Source organism: Schistocerca gregaria, chromosome 4 (genome assembly GCF_023897955.1).
Source record: "Schistocerca gregaria isolate iqSchGreg1 chromosome 4, iqSchGreg1.2, whole genome shotgun sequence".
NCBI lineage: Eukaryota > Metazoa > Arthropoda > Insecta > Orthoptera > Acrididae > Schistocerca > Schistocerca gregaria.
Window position 1 is genome coordinate 287330475 of NC_064923.1, and position 18642 is coordinate 287349116.

Below are 18642 nucleotides of genomic sequence, written 5' to 3' on the forward strand. Positions count from 1 at the left end.
GCTTTCCCACATTGACACGGGATTTTGTACACCCCGGATTTCCTAAGTTCCAAATCATCCTTCACAGAGCCGAGCAGAGCCCTAATCTTAGAAGGTGGACGGAACACACTCTTAATGTTAAAATTCCTTAAAATTCGTCCAACCGTGATGAGCGGCGCATGCGCCGTGTACTGAACGATGGCCTATATAGGACGTCGATTTGCAACCTAGCGTCACTTCTCAGAGGGACTCATCAACAGAAGCAGCATTTCGTGAAGATGGCGAACAGTTGGATCGCCGAAATATCGAGTCAAGTTGATTTTAGGATCCGGCAGCAAACCCGAAGAGACTTTCAAGTTTTATTACAGATGTAATACTCCTGAAAAACTGTTTTATAGCTTTCCGGAGAATGAGGTGTGTAAAATGTGGCTGCACTGTACTGGCACAAGTTCACTAAATTAAAAATGTGTTGCACTGCGATGTTAACATTAACTTACCTCCGAGATATGCTCTCCCACTGTTATAACGGTGAATAGCGTCAATCAACGAAATTAAACTCCTAGTGAAAATCGTCGCTTTACCAGAGTGCGCCTCAGTTATTCTGAAGCTCACTTTTTAGCGCGGTAGAGTCCATAATTATAAGATGATGTTCATAGATCGCTGGTTCGAATCTAACCCGCAAGAAAATTTTAACTTATTTGTAAAACGACTCGATAGTACTCTTTTATGAAAACCAAATCACGATTACAAAACTGCACCACATCGATTACAAACAGAATATTATGGTGTTTTCATTGCTGTTTACACACGTCACATTCAAAAAGATGTTTTCTAGCTAATGTGACCACACACCTTTTACTTTACTACGAACAATGTTTGTATATTCGTGCTCTCCAGCTAGGATCCTTATTGTTAAAAGTTTTAAAGTTTCATCATCTTACATAAAGATGAATTAAGTCTGCTTCAACGCTAACATTATTTTATACTCGTAAACATACAGCCCTTACGGTTGTGTCATCTGCATGTTGTACACCCTTTATATCTCTCCATATAACATCATCGTCCTACACCTCTTTGTACTGTGTACGTATGGTGATATCTTCACTACTAGCAATGCTTTCCAACAAAGAGAATTGTTTGCTCGCATAGTAAATGCATTTATCCTCTGTTGCACATTTCTCAGACTAACACTAATGTCAAGCTATATGTAATACATTCCACAACCGGGACAACTCCTACAATCAGTTCTTGCTAACACTTTTTTCGTATTGCACGTAAAACTTCTAAAAATGTATAATCCTTCCAGGATTTGAACATGTGACACCTTCGTCTGCAGTCCAGTGCGCAATCCGATGCGCCACTGAACGCCTACAGGATTTAAAATCACTGCTGAGCGTTTTCTAGATACGAAATCAGCACTAAGTTTAGCCAAGAATAATTTTATTGTATTTGGGTCGTAGCTCATGATTGGTAGTCGACAATCTGGTTACAATATACAGACCTATTTGCAAAAATTCTTCATTTCCTTAGTTTTGAGCGAGTTTAATGATGTTGCAGTGAGCAGGGAAAAGAATGTCCGTCGTTGCACATATCGCCGCTCTAAATGGGTAGAGCACAAGAACATCAACTTTCCCAAGGCTTCCACTATCAGCGGTTACAAAATTCCGTTCTATTGTTACTTAAAAGTTTTAATTTCATTCTCCGTCACTAAATAGTGAATCTGCTCACAGAAGAAGTACTTAAGAACCTTGTAACTTTGGCTAACGAATGTGAGTCCAGTGAGCAAAAATCCGAACCATATTTTAAACATAGGAAAACAGTCTGTCACAAAAAACTAGACGACATAGCAAGTGCATCCAGAGACAGGGTCGAATATCAGTGCTTCGACGCGTTCTCAGATATAGAGGAACGGATGGATTGTACATCAGGAATAAATGAAGAACTTTTCGCTCACTAAGACGATATGATCTCGGAAAATTCACTTAAATGACCTGACACCACACGTTTCTTTTCTGTTTCAGGAGCTCACATCTATTCTAAGAAGGGCTCGTCTAGCAATGGCCAAAGAGGTGAAGGGAGGGCCACGATCGCGACGGCTCTCTGTTCTCCATCCTCATGTCGGCTCCTGCAGCGAAGCGTGCAAATATTGAGAAATGCTGTTTCTTCCGGTCGTTTCCGCCTACGTTCGGAAAGGTGAGTGTTTCTTACTTTTTTCTTAGTGGAAATTCTTTCCTTTGGTTAAGATCCAATACCTTTTGCTATGTAGTTGGCGACAATTTTTTTGAATATGCAGTAGAGCTTGTACAAAATAACGTGGCTCCGTCGCAGAGACGCCATCTCGTTCCCAGTGCAGGGTGTGTACACCCCTATGTTCCCAAGGACCCGCCCGCCTCAGTTGACTGTCTTCTGCCGACCTGCGAGCTTGGAGCGTTCTTGTTGTTGTCTCTTTTACTACATAGCATGGCACCGCTGTCTCAGTGCACCTTAGCTCCAGGGAAAGCTTTCCATAATCAGATGCGCCTGATTGTGTACACGCCGGAAGAGGCAAACGAGGAAGCAAAAATCACTTTAAAAACTACATTCGAGTGTATTGCAGGAACCACAAGCTGTTCCAATCACGCAATTAATAGAATGAAGGAGAGGAGAGAAAACATAGCTCCAAGTACACTACTGGCCATTAAAATTGCTACTCCAAGAAGAAATGCAGATGATAAACGGGTATTCATTGGACAAATATATTATACTAGAACTGACATGTGATTACATTTTCACGCAACTTGGGTGCATAGATCCTGAGAAATCAGTACCTAGAACAACCACATCTGGTCGTAATAACCGCCTTGATACGCCTGTGCATTGAGTCAAACAGAGCTTGGATGACACACAGACAGACAGACAGACGGACGACAGAGCGATTGTATAAGGGGCATGTTTTTACAGACTGAGGCATGGAACCCTAAAAATGAAGTGCTAGCACAGGTAAACAATAAAAACTATCTTGTTCAAATGGTTCAAATGGCTCTGAGCACTATGGGACTTAATATCTAAGGTCATCAGTCCCCTAGAACTTAGAACTACTTAAACCTAACTAACCTAAGGACATGACACACATCCATGCCCGAGGCAGGATTCGAACCTGCGACCGTAGCAGTCCCGCGGTTCCGGGCTGCAGCGCTAGAACCGCACGACCACCGCGGCCGGCAAAACTACCTTGTTGACACATTCTGTGACCTTAAGGAAAGCTTTGGTCGTGTGGGCCACAACATGTACTTACAAGGAGAGGTCCGGAGCGATGGGATCGACAAGTTTTTGAAATCAACTATACGATTATGTGGGTTAAGATCACAGGTATGACGCACTCCGGCTATTCACGCTGGTGGGCCCTCATTTGCGAGTAATTGATGAAAAAAATTTCGGAATTTTGTAAGACAATCAATACCGTTAAGAAAGTTGTCACATAGTATGGTTGTTTGGTGTAATGGAAAGGATAGTTACTTTGCATGCTGGAGATTGTGGCTTCGAATTTTGCAAGGCCCAGTTTATTTTATTTTTAAATTTGTGTCGAAATAACCTTAATCATCGTTTTTATTCAAGTAATTGATTTAAATGTAATTTTTATGCTGCGTGAAGAGTTTCACAGAGCACTGAAAGACGTGAGGCGAAACAAGGCACCGGGAGTAGACAACATTCCTTTAGATATACTGACAGCCTTGGGAGATCCAGTCCTGAAGAAACTCTACCATCTGGTAAGCAAGATGTATGAGACAGGCGAAATACCCTCGGACTTCAAGAAGAATATAATAATTCCAATCCCAAAGAAAGCAGGTGTTGACAGGTGTGAAAATTACCGAACTATAAGTTTAATAAGTCACGGCTGCAAAATACTAACGCGAATTCTTCACAGACGAATGGAAAAACTGGCAGAAGCCAACCTCGGCGAAGATCAGATTGGATTCCGTAGAAATGTTGGAACACGTGAGGCAATACTGACCCTACGACTTATCTTAGAAGCTAGAATAAGAAAAGGCAAACCTACGTTTCTAGCATTTGACAATGGTGACTGGAATACCCTCTATAAGATTCTGAAGGTGGCAGGGGTAAAATACAGGAAGCGAAAGGCTATTTACAATTTGTACAGAAACCAGATAGCAGTTACAATAGTCGAGGGACATGAAAGGGAAGCAGTGGTTGGGAGGGAGTGAGACAGGGTTGTAGCCTCTTCCTGATATTCAATCTGTACATTGAGCAAGTAGTAAAGGAAACAAAAGAAAAGTTCGGAGTAGGCATTAAAATACATGGAGAAGAAATAAAAACTTCGAGGTTCACTGATGACATTGTAATTCTGTCAGAGACAGCAAAGTACTTGGAAGAGCAGTTGAACGAAATGGACAGTGTCTTGAAAGGAGGATATAAGATGAACATCAACAAAAGCAAAACGAGGATAATGGAATGTAGTCGAATTAAGTCGGGTGATGCTGAGGGAATTAGATTAGGAAATGAGACACTTGAAGTACTAAAGGAGTTTTGCTATTTGGGGAGCAAAATAACTGATGATGGTCGAAGTAGAGAGGATATAAAATGTACTGGCAATGGCAAGGAAAGAGTTTCTGAGGAAGAGAAATCTGTTCACATCGAGTACAGATTTAAGTGTCTGGAAGTCTTTTCTCAAAGTATTTGTATGGAGTGTAGCCATGTATGGAAGTGAAACATGGACGATAAATAGACAAGAAGAGAATACAGCTTTCGAAATATGGTTCTACTGAAGAATGCTGAAGGTTAAATGGGTAGAACACGTAACTAATGAGGAGGTACTGAATAGAATTGGGGAAAGAGGAGTTTGTGGCACAAATAGACTAGAAGAAGGGATCGGTTGGTAGGACATGTTCTGAGGCATCGAGGGATCACCTATATAGTATTGGAGGGCAGCGTGGAGGGTAAAAATCGTGTAGGGAGACCAAGAGATGAATACACTTAACAGATTCAGAAGGACATAGGATGCAGTAGGTACTGGGAGATTAAGAAGCTTGTGCAGGATAGATAGAGTAGCATGCAGAGCTGCATCAAGTCAGTCTCAGATCTGAAGACCACAACAACAACAACAACAACAAATTCGTTTTAATTTCTTTTAGTTTATCACCCAGTGTTTTCTTTCACATAATTGCATTCATTGTACCTGTTTCTCATTTTGTTTGAATTTCGCTGTACTTATAAAACCTTCTTTCACTCAAATCTTGATCTGCATTATTTTGTCCATAGTGCAATAAGTATTAAGGTTGCGTTTTAAATATTTGTGTGACGATTTCCATGCAAAAAAATGTGCACATCAGGTAACAAAAAATACATTTTTTCACACCACTGCATAGTAAATATAAATAGATTATTTGGTATTTTGTTTTTAAACGGAGAGATCGGAATTTTCAAATAATCGAATATTATGATAGGTAAACTTAATTAAATTCATATTCATAAAAATTCCGATCGGAAAAAGAGATATATAAAGAAAAATGAAACAAACGAAAAACGTTCATACCGTGATTAAAATAATGTGACAAAGGAATACAAATAAACAATTACATTCAAACCAATTAACTGAACAAAAATAGTGATCAAAGTCATTTCGATAAAATTTTTGAAATAAAATTATTTATTGCATCTAGCAGGATTCTAACCTCTTTTTTAAAGTATTTATTTGTTTATTTATTTATGCATTAATTTTACCTGGCAAGATTAGGGCCTTCTGGCCCTCTCTTACACCTAACAGACATACTCAAATTGAACGAATTTCAGTTTGTACAGAACATTATGGACATACCATGTGTTATACAGTATTAATGTTAAAGAAAAAATAGACATTATAACAGTAGTACAAGGATAACTAAAACTATCAAACATAATTATAACAATCTAGAATAATAATAATAATAATGATTATGTATGTGAAAGTAAACATATTTTTCTTTTATGAATGTCAGTCCTATTGCTAGTTGGGAATTTTCTCGTTATGTTCTTGCAGCTTGTGAGTTATTGACATCGAGCAGAGACATAAGACCATAGAATGGGGTGAGGGAGATATAGAAGAGGTGGCTAGGTTAGAGGAAGAGAATTAAAATGGTATAATCGAAGCTACGGGGGAGAGAGGCATAACAATGGTGGCTACACCGTCCCTAATATGTAAGTTTTGAGTTCCCTCTTGAATGTTGAGTGGTTCTGGATAAGACGCAGTTCATAGGGGAACGCGTTCCATAGTCGTATGCCTGAGATGGAGAATGACACGGAGAAAGATTTTGTGTTATGTAAAGGTGCAGCTAAGATGCTAGACGTATCCGGTCTGTCATTGCGGTTGTGGAATGATGATAGGTGTTTAATGTGAGAAGATAAGTATTGGGGACACCAGTGACTAAGAAATCAATGAAGTAAGCACATGGTGTGGAGATCGCGTACCTTATGTGGGCGTATCCAACTTAGCTGGGAGTATGAAGCACTGATATGATCATACAACCGTATATTGCACACGTATCTGACGCAAGCATTCATCACTAGCTCGAGGCATCTCGAATTTTCACTATTTGTGCCGTGTTGAACTACATCACAGTAGTAAAGATTAGGCAAGACTAGTGTTTGGACTAATTTTTGTTTAACATGGGTTGGAAATATTTTTCTAAATTTTTGATTGCATGTAGGGAGGAGAGCAATTTCCGGCAAACTGTGACTGTTTGTTCTTCCCAGTTTAGGTGTTCATCCAAGATAATTCCAAGGTCTTTTACTGTTTATTGGTATGGTAGTTGGGTACTGTTGAGGAGTATTTGAGGGACTGTTTCGCGGAAGTACCGGCTGATTAACTTTGGATGAGATATAAGAATGAACTGGGGTTTCTTGGGGTTTAGTTCCAGACCTAGGTTCTGTGCCCATCGAGAAACAGAGCAAATATCTGCGTTCATACTCGCAACTGCGTCAGCAATGTTCTTGGGGCTTGCACGTATGTACAGTTGGATGTCGTCGGCATATAGATGGTAGTTGCAGGAGTGAATCACTGTAAAGTATCATTAATGTACAGTGAGAATGATAATGGACCAAGGACGGAGCCTTGGGGAACTCCAGAGCGCACGTTTTCCAAGATGACTTCTCCGGCCCACAGATGACTTATTGACTTCTGTTTTTGAGGTAGCTGTCGAAACGGTGTATTGCGCTGTTTGAGAAATTCATCTGTTTCATTTTAATTAGTCGTCAACTGTATCAAAAGCTTTGCTAAAGTCAAGCAGTGTTAGGATGGTAGCTTCATGTCTGTCCACAGCAAGTTTAATGTCATCAGTTACTGTGATTAATGCAGTTGCTGTACTATGGTGCTTTCGGAAGCCTGACTGATATTTACCATGGGTTATGAGTTTTGAGGTAATCCGTCAGCTGTTCATGGACGATGTATTTTAGGGCTTTAGATATTGCAGGTAGTATGCTGATCGGCTAGTAGGCACCTGGCGACTTTGGGTTGTCAGTCTTGGGTATGGGTCGAATTAAACTTTGCTTCCACTCAGTAGGATATGTACTACTGACAAGAGACAAGTTGAAGGTGTCTGTGATAACTGGAATAATAGTGTCTACAACGTTCTTAATCATGCCAATGCTCACTCCATCATTTCCTACTGCCTCGGAAGAGATTATCGTAAGTGCCATGTGTACTGTGCTTGTAGTGACATGTTTTAGGAAAAACTTGTCTCTGGAGAGATTGATATCTTGGGGCTGGTAATTTGTCGCTGCGTGACAATTTACAACTGTTGAGAAGGAATCGTTTAATTCTTCTGCAGACGCTTGATAAACAGCGTCAGATCTTCGCTTCCCTATACCGAAACTGCGCAGCTTTTTCCACAGTACAGCAGATTTCGATATGCCGCATACGACAGAGGGCGCATGTCTGATTCTGGCATTCCTCACGCTTTGCTTGGTTCTGATTTGATGCACTTATTTCGAAAAACAAGAACTGTGATTCTCCTTCGCCCTTTGCATCCGATGTGCATAGTACAGTAGGTTTCAGATCAGAGCGAACATAAGCACCCACACCATCCCCGCGTCGTGTTTCACGATCTGCCCTTAGGAGAGAGTAACCAGTGATTCGGATGGCGTCGGAAGAGATGTTTGATTTCAACCAAGTTTCAGAGACAAGGATAATATGGAACAGCGATTGGCAGAACAGGTCACAGAACTCGTCGAAGTGAGCCGTTAGCGACTGCGCGTTCGCGTGGGCCACAAAGAGCCCGCCGCCGGAACCGGTCCGTCCCATTGTGGCCGCCTGTAGGACCGAGCGCGCTCCGTTTACCTACTGGCCGGAAGAGGGACAAAAGCTGGAATTCGCGGGGGAAGAGATATTTGCAGGTGTGCCCAAGGTCGCGGCTGACTCAAGCGTCTGTGGGGTAAAGGTGAAAAACAGGCTCGAAGTATCGGAGAAGGGAGCGAAAATAAAGATGGAAAGTAACAGTAGTGGTTACGAAAAAGATAGTAGTAGTAGTAGTGGTAGTGACGAAGATGAAAATAATAGATATACAAGGTGTTACAAAAAGGTACGGCCAAACTTTCAGGAAACATTCCTCACACACAAATAAAGAAAAGATGTTATGTGGACATGTGTCCGGAAACGCTTAATTTCCATGTTAGAGCTCATTTTAGTTTCGTCAGTATATACTGTACTTCCGCGATTCACCGCCAGCTGGCGCAATTGAAGGAAGGTAATGTTGACTTCGGTGCTTCTGTTGACATGCGACTCATTGCTCTACAGTACTAGCATCAAGCACATCAGTACGTAGCATCAACAGGTTAGTGTTCATCACGAAAGTGTTTTTGCAGTCAATGCAATGTTTACAAATACGGAGTTGGCAGATGACCATTTGATGTATGGATTAGCACGGGGCAATAGCCGTGGCGCGGTATGTTTGTATCGAGACAGATTTCCAGAACGAAGGTGTCCCGACAGGAAGACGTACGAAGCAGTTGATCTGTCTTAGGGAGCACGGAACATTCCAGCCTATGACTCGCAACTGGGGAAGACCTAGAACGACGAGAACACTTGCAATGGACGAGGCAATTCTTCGTGCAGTTGACGATAACCCTAATGTCAGCGTCAGAGAAGTTGCTGCTGTACGAGGTAACGTTGACCACGGCGCTGTATCGAGAGTGCTACGGGAGAACCAGTTGTTTCCGTACCATTTACAGCGTGTGCAGGCACTATCAGCAGCTGATTGGTCTCCACGGGTACACTTCTGCGAATGGTTCATCCAACAATCTGTCAATCCTCATTTCAATGCCAATATTCTCTTTACGGATGAGGTTTCATTCCAACGTGATAAAATTGTAAATTTTCACAATCAACATGTGTGGGCTGACGAGAATCCGCACGCAATTGTGCAATCATGTCATCAACACGGATTTTCAGTGAACGTTTCAGAAGGGATTGTTGGTGATGTCTTGATTGGGCCCCATGTTCTTCCACATACGCTCAATGGAGCACGTTATCATGATTTCATACGGGAAACTCTACCTGTGCTGCTAGAGCATGTGCCTTTACAAGTACGACACAACATGTGGTTCATGCACGATGGAGCTCCTGCACATTTCAGTCGAAGTGTTCGTACGTTTCTTAACAACAGATTCGGTGACCGATGGACTGGTAGAGGCGGACCAATCCCATGGCCTCCACGCTCTCCTGACCTCAATCCTCTTGACTTTCAATTATGGGGGCATTTGAAAGCTCTTGTCTACTCAACCCCGGTACCAAATGTAGAGACTCTTCGTGCTCGTATTGTGGACGGCTGTGATACAATACCCCATTCTCCAGGGCTACATCAGCGCATCAGGGAATCCATGCGACGGAGGGTGGATGCATGTATCCTGGCTAACGGAGGACATTTTGAACATTTCCTGTAGCAAAGTGTTTGAAGTCACGTTGGTACGTTCTGTTGCTGTATGTTTCCTATCCATGATTAATGTGATTTGAAGAGAAGTAATAAAATGAGCTCTAACATGGAAAGTAAGCGTTTCCGTACACATTTCCACATAACATATTTTCTTTCTTTGTCTGTGAGGAATGTTTCCTGAAAGTTTGACCGTACCTTTTTGTAACACCCTGTAGAAAGGCGGATTTAAGGAGATTCCTGTTAATGGAGAATGTTAATTCCCGTTTGACTGACAATATGAATGTACATGAGCACTTATGATAGAGAATTAAAGAAGCAATATTTATATGAAACAATTGACTTAATTTCAACAGAGTACTTATGGTACTTAGAGAAACAACGAAGCAATGTCTAAGTTAAAAAATGAAAAAATAATAAAAATTAACTTATATTAGACAGAGTATAATATGAGACTTTGTGTCTCACGAGATTTCGCTCAGTCTTTCAGTTCGAACATGTTCGTCACCGTTTTCCTCCCTGCTTCCGTCTTGACTACGAACCTGCCATCCTGGGTCCATACATTTTGAAGGTCGAACTGTGTGATCGCAGCGTTCAAAACTTTTAGTCTTTCGCGAGTCAGATCTTCCCTCAGGGTAACCCCACTCTTGGCGAGTTTTCTTTTCTGAGCAAACACTTCAGCTCTTTTCCGGTAGGACACAAATTTAATTATTATGGGCCTGGGTTTCAGCCAGCACAGTGGCTTCTGTCAATATCAGCCACGTCGACCTACGCGCCAAGTTTCTCACGCACGAGGCTAATGGCCAGGTCGTCGGTGTTTTCACGATCGTTTTCAGCTAACCTGAACAAGCGCAAGCTGTTCCTTCGCTGATACTGCTGAATTTCATCGGTGGCCGCAGGCAGTTTAGCTTCTAGGTCGGCGGCTTTTGTCTCTTGTTCGGCCAGGGACTTTCTAAGAGACTGGATTTCGGCGCTGTTGCACCCGACAAACTCTTGCAGTTTGTCCAATGAATAGCAGTCTTTGATTTGATCTACCCACTGTACTGTATCTCCTGCCGTGGTCATGACTTTGAAATGTATAAAGGCGAAGTAGTGATAATTATTGTATGAATAGCTGGCGATGTACACCAGAGAATAATCAAATGCTTTGTGTTGCAATATATTCCATGGACATTCGATATTCTGTGACTGAACTCTCTTTTTTTATTTTTTGGTCTTCTTCTGTTCTTGGACTCGAAGAGGAAAGAACGATTGTCTGAGGTTCATCTTGCTGTAACAGTCTATGTAAGTTGTAAACGAAACTGAAATATACTTGTTCATGACTTAAAATTACTGCACGGAACGCAATAATTTGCAAACCTAAACCTTGCTTGTCCTGAGTAGACGTGACCTTAGCGGAATATTGACCATTGTTAGGCTCCATACTAGAAAATAATTTTCTTTCAGCTCATCTTCGAGACGTGCCGCCGGTTAGGACACAAAACATTCTTTCAGATTCCACGAACTATGCTGCCGCTACGAATAATTTAATATATTTCACTTACAGTTTTTTTCAAGGTTGCGAGGAAACATCCCAGGTAGAAAGGCCTGGTCACAGGATTCTAGTTCTAGTATAAGAATTCACCTGCAAAAGTTTATGCTTTTTTTATATTGGTATTCGAGACGAAACCACGATCTGCAGTAACGGGTTTTATTACTTCACACTGAACTGTCATACGAAATACACACATAAAAAAGGTTTTGCATCACCTCGGTCCCGAAGGTTCCGGAACCTGTATAGAGATCAACATAAACATCAATTCCGCACTTTTTATTGCTCATGAAAACAACACATTGCATGTTGTACTACCATACAGCGAGACTTTCAAAGGTGGTGATCCAGATTGCTGTACACACCGGTACCTCTAATACCCAGTAGCACGTCCTCTTACATTGATGCATGCCTGTATTCGTCGTGGCATACTATCCACAAGTTCATCACGGCACTGTTGGTCCAGATTGTCCCACTCCTGAACAGCAATTCGGCGATCTCTCAGAGTGGTTGGTGGGTCACGTCGTCTATAAGCAGCCCTTTTCAATCGATCCCAGGTTTGTTCGATTGGGTTAATGTCTGGAGCGATGAGGTTATCCTGAAGGAAGTCATTCACGAGACGTGCACGATGGCGGCGCGAATTATCGTGCATAAAGACGAATGCCTCGGCAATACGCTGCCGATATGGTTGCACTATAGGCCGGAGGATGGCAGTCACATCTCTTACAGCCGTTACGGCGCCTTCCATGACCACCAGCGGTGTACGTCGGCCCCTCATAATGCCGCCCCCAAACATCAGGGAACTTCCGCCTTGCTGCACTCGCTGGGCAGTGTGTCTAAGGCGTCCAGCCTGACCGGGTTGCCTCCAAACACGTCTCCGACGATTGTTTGGTTGAAGGCATATGTGACACTCATCGGTGAAGAGAACGTGATGCCAATCCTGAGCGGACTATTCGGCATTCCGAGCTGCATGGTGTCATGGTTGAAAAGATGGATCTTGCCATGGACGTCGGGAGTGATGCTGCGTATCATGCAGCCTAATTGGCACAGTTTGAGTCGTAACACGACGTGCTGTAGCTGCACGAAACGCATTACTCAACATGGTGGCGTTGCTGTCAGGATTCCTCCGAGCCATAACCTGTAGGTACCGGTAATGCACTGCAGTAGTAGTCCTTGGGCGGCTTGAGTGAGGCATGTCATCGACAGTTCCTGTCTCTCTGTATCTCCTCCATGTCCGAACAACATCGCTTTGGCTCACTCCGGGATGCCTGGACACTTCCCTTGTTGAGAGCCCTTCCTGGCACAATGTGAACGCGATCGAACTGTGGTATTGACCAACTATTCATGGTTGAACAAGAGACAACACGAGCCGTGTATCTCCTTCCTGGTGGAATGACTGGAACTGATCGGCTGTCGGACGCCTCCCGTCTAATAGGCACTGCGCATGCATGGTTGTTTACATCGTTGGGCGGGTTTAGTGACATCTCTGAATAGTCAAAGGGACTGTGTCTATGATACAATATCCACAGTCAGCGTCTGTCTTTAGGAGTTCTGAGAACCGGGGTGATGCAAAACTTTTTTTTGATGTATGTATTACCTGATGCTATAAGCACATGCGTTTTAACTTTACATTTGATATATGTTGAGGAATATCTGTGATGATTCAAGAGAGAGAGAGAATTAATTATTTATAAAGCCGTAACCACCCTGAGTACTGAGCTAGTCTGCTGATTGCTGATCCTTGTCGGGCTAAATTAAATCGCATTAGACTGTTCATAGTATTATTAGAGTTATTTCTCTTTTGTTTTGACGTCAATTTTAAGCTATGAAAGCATGTATAAATTTTATTAAATGACGTTACACCACAACATTATCTATGTGATCGTTCCTAAGTATTTAGTCGAAGTTACAACCTTCAAATTTGTATGGCTTATCACGTAATCGAAATTTAGCGGGTTTCTTTTGCTACTCATGTGAATAACTTCATACTTTTCTTTATTCAGGGTCAATTTCCACTTTTCGCACCACACAAATACCTTATATAAATCGTTTGCAATTCGTTTTGGCCATCTGATGACTTTATAAGACGGCAAATGACAGCATCATCTGCAAATAATCTACTCAGATTGTCTCCTATGTCGTTAATATACCCGGCCGCGGTGACCGAGGGGTTCTCGGCGCTTCAGTCCGGAACCGTGCGACTGCTACGGTCGCAGATTCGAATCCTGCCTCGGGCATGGATGTGTGTGATGTCCTTAGGTTAGTTAGGTTTAAGTAGTTCTGAGTTCTAGGGGACTAATGACCTCAGATGTTAAGTCCCATAGAACTCAGAGCCCTTTGAACCATTCATTAATATAGATCAGGAACAATAGAAGGCCAATAACGCACCCTTGGGGAACGCCGGATATTGCTTCTGTTTAAGTGGATGACTTTCCGTCTATTACTACGAACTGTGACTTTTCTTACAGGAAACCGCGAACTTTTATTTACAAAAACAACAGTACAGTGATTTACAGAATATACCATTTATATTACAATGGGAAGAACAGATTTCCTTTTCTGTTGTTTGGTAGTTCTCATTTGTTGATCAACATCTTTAGATTTTCTATTGTCCTCTTTTTTCACATAATTTTTGCTGATAATTGGTCTCTCAATTTTTTTAAAAGTTGTCATGTAGGGATTTTTGTTTTATATTATTACCAGTTTTTAATCAGTTCATTTGTTGTCCTCTCAAGAACTTTTAACGAAATGGCGTTTACAAAAATATGTGGAAAAGGTCATATTTGTGAAACGAAACGACAAAATAGTTATCTTACATTTTGGCGTACTAGACAAATGGTAGCCAATTAAGGACTGCCTTATTTTATGTGAAAGAACATAAAAAACTTATGGGTGATAAACAAAGACACAATAGCGGGTATGATATCTAATAACAAGCAATAAATGTAATAGTGAGACAAGATTCATAATTCATTACATAAGAATGTAAAACTATGCGGAACAAATGTTGAGTAGCATAGAAACATACAAGTGAATGATAAACAAAATACACAGAATTACCCAGTAAAGAGCAAAATATATACAGAGTGGAAGGGATGAAAAAAACCGACGAACTATTGCATGTGAAGCTATTATCATATCCATTACATCACGCAAACAGACAATATGAAACGACTTTTTTAACGTTATTGACCACCAGGCAAAATTCCGAAATTTTTTTCGTCAGTTACTCGTAAACGAGGGACGATCAAAGTGAATGGCTGCATGGTGTGATACCTGAGATCTTAACCTACATCACCGTGTATTTGGTTTCAAAAAGTCGATCCCACCTCTGGGGACAATTCCTTTTTAGTACATTGTAAAATGTTGTGGCATTGAGGACATATATCTTGCATGGATGGAATCTCAGACAACAGGCTGTATCTCAAGCATCAAAATAACCTCAGTATGGGAGGAACATAACATGCGGTGTGCCACAGGAATCAGCACTATACCTATTCTTGATTCTAACCTACATGTGATCTTCCAATGACGTTAAAAGACAGCTTAAAAACTGTAACATTCGGGATTTACACAAGCATAGTAATCAAGGGCGCAAACTCAGCCCTAGTGGACACAGCGCAATAATAGCAGAAGTGGTTCACAGTTAATATTTTAAGTCTTAATCTTACAAAGACTCATTAGATACAACTTCAAACAAGCAATACTGATGTTTTAGTTCAAGAAGTAGACATTAGTGGTCACACACTGAACGAAGCGCAGTGTTTAAAATTCCTTGGCGTCCAGGTGTATACCAATTTAAAATGGGAGTTAGCACACAGCAAACTAATCGAGAAGCTCAGTTGAGAGTCTCTTATTATGTTAATTTAAAGACAAAAGAGTTGACTTATTTTGCTTATTATCGCTGTCTATTGTCTTACGGAATTATCTTCTAGGTCAGTGCACCTGAAATAAATAATGTGTTTTTCAGTAAAGGCAAGCCATAAGAATACTATGTAATGTAGCCAATCGTACATCTTGCAGAATCTTGTTTAAATGCTTTGGAATTCTTACACTCTCTCCCCAATGCATTTACTCCTCAACGGTCTTTGTCTGCTGATAGTAAAAATCAGTTTCAACTGAAGTCATACACACAGTCACAATACAAGAAGTAAAATTGATTTTCATGTACACTTTCAAGGTTCAGAATGGGCTTATATACTCTGATGGTAAGTTATTCTGGCTAACATAAATCAACACATTGCGAATTCCTGAAAATTGAAAAGAAAATTGGAAAGATACCACTTTCCAAAATCGTCTGGCCGGGCGCTGTGACCGAGCGATTATAGGCGCTTCAGTCCGGAACCGCGCTGCTGCTACGATTGCAGGTTCGAATCCTGCCTCGGACATGGCTGTGTGTGATGTCCTTAGATTAGTTACGTTTAAGTAGTTCTAAGGATAGGGGACTGATGACCTCAGATGGTAAGTCCCATAGTGCTTAGAGCCATTTGAACCACAAATCTGTCTGAATATCTGGTTTCAGGATTAAAATGGTCTTTTAGCTACATGGGAAGCAGTAGTGTTTGTTATGAAGCTGTATGACAATATACAATTTGCGTGCCCTAAAACTCAGAAACGAGTCCCTGTACGATCAAGGGAGTTATATGGTGTGGTAGCACACTATCCCCCATCCATGATGAAGATTCCCTTTTTTACCTGAAGGGCTAGCTTCTGAAGATATAAAGGACTGGGAAGTTTCTGCCTCTAGAAATTTCTAGAATATTCCAAAACATTCGAGTGTATTTGAGAACTATAATATTCGAGAGTTTTCGAGGGCATTCCACAACATTCTAGAATGTTTCTCTAAGTAGAGAATGAAACTTTGTGAGTATATTTGTCTAGGTAACATATTTAAGTGATTTACATTCCAAGATCACAGGTTAATGTAAGCGCGAGATAAGCTACTGCAATTGTAAAATGCTGGTACGTTAACAACCGGTTAACCGCCACAATGTTGAATGCAAGCATACAAACGTGCATACATTGTGTTGTACAAATGCCAGACGTCAGGGTGTGATGGGTTTCCATGCCTGTTGCACTAGGGGGGTCAACACGGAGACGGTTAATGCTGCTTGTGAATGACGCTGGATTTGTCATCCAATGTGTGCTCGATTACAGACAGACTTTATGGTCGAAACTCTGTAGGGCATATTGGGTTACAACAGCGCTATGTGGGCGAACGTTACCCTGTCGGAAAACAACCCCTTGGAATGCTGTTCGTAAATTGCACCACAACAGGTCGAACCACGAGACTGACGTACAATTCTGCAGTCAGGGTGCGTGGCATAACCACGAGAGTGCTCCTGTTGTCATACGAGATTGCGCCCCAGACCATAGCTCAAGGTTTAGGTCCATGGCGTCTGGCTCGCAGACAGGTTGAGTGCAGGCGCTGAACTGGCCTCTTTCTAACCAATACACCAGGGATCTCAAAACTATTCTGGACAAGTGACACCTTTTCCAAAATGAACTGTTACCTCAGACCCCCATGGCCAAATTACCTACTTTTAAGATCAACCCCCTTATTCATAATGGTCCGCTAACTTAAAACAGCTGCTACAGAGTGTTATTTTTCCATTCTGACTTAGGTCAATAGAAGAAAACAGAGTGAGAATTATCAATGCTTTAAGTTAGCAGACTATTATGAATAAGGGGGCCTATCTTTAGTTTTTTCCTATTGATACAAAATACCTAGGTACTAAGGTGCCAATTGGAAAACTTTGCACTTGGTTAAGTGAGTAAAGTTGACTTAATTTTCTCATCAAAATTTAACAAAATAAAAAGAGATACAATTCAGTAAATATCAAGTTTAATTTATAATGATTATTACAAATTAAGTACTTAAAGAAATTATATATACACTCCTGGAAATTGAAATAAGAACACCGTGAATTCATTGTCCCAGGAAGGGGAAACTTTATTGACACATTCCTGGGGTCAGATACATCACATGATCACACTGACAGAACCACAGGCACATAGACACAAGCAACAGAGCATGCACAATGTCGGCACTAGTACAGTGTATATCCACCTTTCGCAGCAATGCAGGCTGCTATTCACCCATGGAGACGATCGTAGAGATGCTGGATGTAGTCCTGTGGAACGGCTTGCCATCCCATTTCCACCTGGCGCCTCAGTTGGACCAGAGTTCGTGCTGGACTTGCAGACCGCGTGAGACGACGCTTCATCCAGTCCCAAACATGCTCAATGGGGGACAGATCCGGAGATCTTGCTGGCCAGGGTAGTTGACTTACACCTTCTAGAGCACGTTGGGTGGCACGGGATACATGCGGACGTGCATTGTCCTGTTGGAACAGCAAGTTCCCTTGCCGGTCTAGGGATGGTAGAACGATGGGTTCGATGACGGTTTGGATGTACCGTGCACTATTCAGTGTCCCCTCGACGATCACCAGAGGTGTACGGCCAGTGTAGGAGATCGCTCACCACACCATGATGCCGGGTGTTGGCCCTGTGTGCCTCGGTCGTATGCAGTCCTGATTGTGGCGCTCACCTGCACGGCGCCAAACACGCATACGACCATCATTGGCACCAACGCAGAAGCGACTCTCATCGCTGAAGACGACACGTCTCCATTCGTCCCTCCATTCACGCCTGTCGCGACACCACTGGAGGCGGGCTGCACGATGTTGGGGCGTGAGCGGAAGACGGCCTAACGGTGTGCGGGACCGTAGCCCAGCTTCATGGAGACGGTTGCGAATGGTCCTCGCCGATACCCCAGGAGCAACAGTGTCCCTAATTTGCTGGGAAGTGGCGGTGCGATCCCCTACGACACTGCTTAGGATCCTACGGTCTTGGCGTGCATCCGTGCGTCGCTGCGGTTCGGTCCCAGGTCGACGGGCACGTGCACCTTCCGCCGACCACTGGCGACAACATCGATGTACTGTGGAGACCTCACGCCCCACGTGTTGAGCAATTCGGCGGTACGTCCACCCGGCCTCCCGCATGTCCACTATACGCCCTCGCTCAAAGTCCGTCAACTGCACATACGGTTCACGTCCACGCTGTCGCGGCATGCTACCAGCGTTAAAGACTGCGATGGAGCTCCGTATGCCACGGCAAACTGGCTGACACTGACGGCGGCGGTACACAAATGCTGCGCAGCTAGCGCCATTCGACGGCCAACACCGCGGTTCCTGGTGTGTCCTCTGTGCCGTGCGTGTGATCATTGCTTGTACA

At 42.5% G+C, this 18642-nt stretch overlaps 1 protein-coding gene across 1 annotated transcript in view; it reads right to left on the minus strand.

The window, feature by feature from the left end:
- LOC126268069 (gamma-interferon-inducible lysosomal thiol reductase-like) overlaps nt 1-18642 on the minus strand; it is a 181974-nt gene that overhangs the window by 141433 nt on the left and 21899 nt on the right. The gene's annotated exons all lie outside the window — the stretch shown is intronic.